Source organism: Coenobita brevimanus, chromosome 45 (assembly GCF_032717465.1).
Source record: "Coenobita brevimanus isolate Jiangsu-jjx chromosome 45, ASM3271746v2, whole genome shotgun sequence".
NCBI classification, from domain to species: Eukaryota; Metazoa; Arthropoda; class Malacostraca; order Decapoda; family Coenobitidae; genus Coenobita; species Coenobita brevimanus.
Genome location: NC_136998.1, coordinates 18,807,742 through 18,812,792, shown reverse-complemented (window position 1 = coordinate 18,812,792; position 5,051 = coordinate 18,807,742).

The window sequence follows — 5,051 nt, the reverse complement described above, 5'->3', positions numbered from 1 at the left end:
AACGTTAAACAACTCAGAGGCAGATGGTTTTCTCTGATGGCTGATATGCTGTCGATACATTAGTTTATGAAAAAAGGTTCCATTGGGACATCATGCTACCCTCACGTACTAAAGGGAATTTCTAGTGTTGCGACGAAGTGACCAATGAGAAAGCCTGGGTTCATGTAATGGCTGGTCAGAGTGGCTATGGCCATGAATGTGGATGCTTGCACCCAAGTGAGAGTGACTGGAAATGTGAATGAGTTTTCTGTTTATGTTCGCGTGCATCAGTGGTCAGTCTTGAACCCCTTATTGTTTGTCATGATACTTAGCTCTCTCTCGCGTGGCTTCAGACATGGACTCCCATAGGAGTTGCTGTGTGCTGATGACTTGATGTTGACAGCAGAGAATGAAAGGGAGGCGGAGGAAAGACTTAGGAGGTGGAGAGATGGAATGGAGCACAAGGGTTGGAGAGTATATGAGAATAAAAAGACACTGTCAAAGCAGAAGCAAACAGGCCATGTGCTGTTTGCTACAAGGGTGTGGGGAGTAACTCCATCTTGTGCAGTATTTGTGATAATTGGGTGCATAAGTGATGTAGTGGTATTACATGGAGACTGTGAGATAACTCTGACTTCCTGCGTGTGGTGTGTCGGGATGAGCATATAGAGGTTGTCAGGCGTGAAGGGCTTGATCTTGCTGGCGAGTCTAGAGTGTGCAAAAGAGTTTTGTTATTCTGGGGACATGCTGTATGCTATAGGTTGGGCTCGAGCTAGCTCTGTGGTTAGGGTAAGGAGTGGTTGGGGGAAGTTCAGGGAGTTGTTGCGTCTTATGGCATGAAGAAGGCCTTCCCTCTGTGCTAAGGGATCTCTGTATGCAGCATGCGTAAGGAGTTTAGTGCTGTATGGTACACAGACCTGGGCAGTAAAGGAAGAGGATATTCGTAGGCACAAATGTACAGAAATGACAATGATTAGTTGGATGTGTAGAGCCTCCTTGAATGCAAGGCCTGGGGTGGTAGGGATTATGACCGAAATGCTGAGGGGAAAGATGGGAAAGGAGTGTATTGCTGTTGTGGTAAGGAAAAAAAGATCAGGTTGATTGGGGCATGTTGAGAAGATGGAGAAAGACAACTCGGTGCGGAAGGTGAGAAGCTAGAACGTCGAGGTTAGGGCTCCTAGAGGCTGACCGGAAAAGGCCAGGGATGAGGAGTGCTACCTCCCAGTGGTCAACAGGCTTGAGCACTATTTCGTCCTAGTAGGACCAGAATAAATAGGTGCAAACATGCTGTACCAGAGGGGTCTTCTCGTATTAGCATCAGCAGACTAAGAGCATTCCCCCCCAACTTTTGAGCCAAAACTCCAGTTGGATGGAATGGTGGCCCTTCGGTGGTAGGGACTTGATGGTAGGTTGCTAAGAGGAGTGAAAAGGTTCTATGTAAATAGTACAGCGTGTGTAAGGATGGGAAATACTGTGAGTGATTGGTGTCCCGTGAGAGCGGGGCTGCGGCAGGGATGAGTGATGTCGCTTTTGTTGTTTAATATTTATATGGATGGTGTCGTAAGCGAGGTGAATGCAAGAGTGTTAGGTGGAGGTTTGAGTGTGGTGAATGCTAATGGTAGAGACTGGAATCTGAATCAGCTGCTGTTTGTGGATGATACTGCACTGGTGGCTGATTCAGAGGAGAGGTTGAGACAGCTGGATGAGTTTTAAAGGGTGTGTGAAAAAATGAAATTGAAAGTAAATGAGAATAAGAGTAAAGTGATGATGTGTACGAGGTTGGTAGATGGTAGAAGGATGAATATAGTTTTGAATGGTGAGTTGCTTGAGGAGGTAGAGTGTTTTAAGTATTTAGCATCACATGTTGCTGTGGATGGAAGAATAGATGCAGAAGTGAAGTTGAGAATCAGTGAAATAGGAAAGGTGCTGGAAGGAATGAAAAAAGTGTTTAGATGTCATTTGCTTAGATTGTATAAAAAGAGAAGGCTGTATGAGGGTGATTCGGTACTGATTACGTTACATGGGGCTGAAATGTGGAATATGGGTGTGGCAGAGAGGAAAAACTTGAATGTAATGGAGACGAGGTGTCTGAGAAGTATGTGAGGAGTGACATGTATGGATCAAGTGAGAAATGATGAAGTGCAAAGGAGAACTGGAGCTGTGCGGGAGATGGCTGATCGAGATGAGCAGAGGGTGTCGCGATGGTTTGGGCATGTGGAGAGAATGATGAGTGATTGGTGAGAGGTGTAAGGCTGAGAAGACCACAAATAGGATTGATGGACAGTGTGAAGCGAGTGTTGGATGTGAGACGGATGTCTATTGAGCAAGGAAGAGTGGTTGCGCATGATAGGAATGATGGGAGAGAAATTGTGAATGAATAAAGGATGACACGGCCCTGAGGGGATATTCTCCCGCATTTGGTCTGATCGTCTGATCAGGTCAGGTGCGGGTAAGGGGCTGGGTCCATTATGATGCAGAAGGGGTAAACCAGCTCTGCTGTTGAGCCCTGTTGCGGATTTCGCTGATTGCACTGCGCAGTTGACCCTTGTGCGATGTGGTGCAGTGAGGCTCTGCCCCTTCTTCCCTTGGTGCCAAGATGTGAATGAATGTGTTTGGAGGAGTCAACTGGGAGTGTGTCGTCCTGTCTCGGCTTCCTCCCTTTTTTTGGGTGAAGCAACCTATTTATATATATATATATATATAAATGTATATATATAGATAGATAGATAAACATAGATATATAATGTGCAGTACATTCATATATACATCTGCATGCACACACACACACATATATATATATATATATATATATATATATATATATATATATATATATATATAAATGTATATATATAGATAGATAGATAAACATAGATATATAATGTGCAGTACATTCATATATACATCTGCATGCACACACACACACACACAGTCATAATATATATATATATATATATATATATATATATATATATATATATATATATATATATATATATATATATATATATATATATATATATATATATATATATATATATATATATATGTCAAGTAGGGTTGGTGGAGGATTAGTGCCCCTCCCTGTAAAACAACTAACTCTAAGCAATTGGCCACCCCGTTTGGGATACATGGCGTTTGGCAATGAATGAATGATATATACTGTATATATATATATATATATATATATATATATATATATATATATATATGTATATATATATATATATATATATATATCCCATTGGCACCCGTGTCCTCACTATAGGACGGAACTGGGCATTTTCAAATTTTAATAAAGAAGGGAACCCTGGGATAGGGACCTATGAACTTCGCAACTATGAGATGACAGGCGGAGGGTGGTATGCTTAGCACCCTTCCAGCAAAATCCATCGCACAGGAAGTCTGGGAGCCAATGGGTTTAACACTGGCAAATCTATCAGCTTCTTTAACCCACTGGCACCCAGTGTCCTCAATATAGGATGGACTTGGCCTTTTCAAATTTTTAATTAAGAAAAATTCGAGAAATAACAGGTATCATTTGGAGACGAAAAGGGAGGTTTTAGGAAGGGAAGAGGTTGTGTAGATCAGATATTCATTCTTAGGTATTTAGTGGAAAAGTTTCTACAGAACGAAAAGAAGGTGTATGCAGCCTTCATGGATTTGGAGAAAGTATATGACAGGGTGTATAGACAAGGATTGTGGTATCAAGAATATATGGAGTAAATGGGAAGTTATTGAATGCCATGGAGAGTATGTATGAGGATGCTAGTGTGGAGAGTGAATTGAGTGAATTTTTCTATCTGAAAGTTGAACTGAAACAGGGATGTGTCAAGTCACCATGGTTGTTCAAGCTGTATACGGATGGGGTTGCAATAGAGACACAAGGGAGGACAGTGGATGTTGGAGCAGCGCTAATGACACACAACAGTGTTTGGAAACACCGTGTACTGTTGTCTGCAGATGATACTGTGTTGTTAAGTGAAGACAAAGGGTAGCTGCAAGGCTTGGTGGTTGAGTCTGGAAGAGCGTAAGAAACGGAATCTAAAGGTGAATGTTTGGAACAGTAAAGTCATGGTTTTCGAGAGAAATGAAGTGGCTCAATCGGCAGAGAGGTGGCCTGCAGTCCTACCTGACCCAGGTTCAAATCCCCGCTGGGGCAGGGAACAGTTTAATGATTTGAATTTCATCATAGCAGGCTTTATTGATCTACCAGGAGACCTGCCGACATGTCATAAAAATACACCCGCTAATACCAATACACCAGTCCTGTATGAGACAGCCCTAGCATGTATTCAATATGGACTGTGGGTGTTAGCGCCGAAGTGGTGACATGTAGAAGTGTATGGTATGTAGGAGGACTGCTGGGCCTTGGGAACAGGCTGTGCAGCCTATGCCCAGAGTCGGACACATAAAAAAATAAAAAACAAATAAAAATGTACAGTGAGGTTGGATGAGAAGGAAATGGAAAATTTTAGTGCATTTAAGTACTTGGGTAGTGTGATGAGTAAGGATGGAATGGATGTTTAGAGGGTGAAGTGCTTGAAAGGGTACAACAAGGAAGAAATGTTGTTGGTTCCTTGAAAACACTGCTAAGAAACAGGGCGGTGAGCAAGGAAGTGAAAAAGTTACTGCATGACAGTATTGTGATACCAACTCAGTCATATGGAAATGAAGTTCTGACCTTGTTGGAGGGACACAAGTCGAGAGTGAGAGCATTGGAAATGAATTATTTGAGAGAAGCATGTGTGTCACATGGAGAGACAGACTGACAAATGAGCAGAGCTGGGCACCACAATCTAAAATTCAGCTCCGTAATCGCAATTCCACAACCTATGACCCTTACCTTCCTCTACCGCAATTCCGCAATAAACTTGGAATGTGCAGTTTCTCTACCTCAATACCGCAACTGAAATCCAGTTCACAATTTTCAATACAAAGTGCACAAACAGGGGGTAAATCGATTGGTAATGCAGTGAATTACTGTATTTATACTCCATGACATTAATATCCCACAGTGATACTCACTGTGACCCTCACTACTCACTAGTGATTCCATTCATAATTTCACT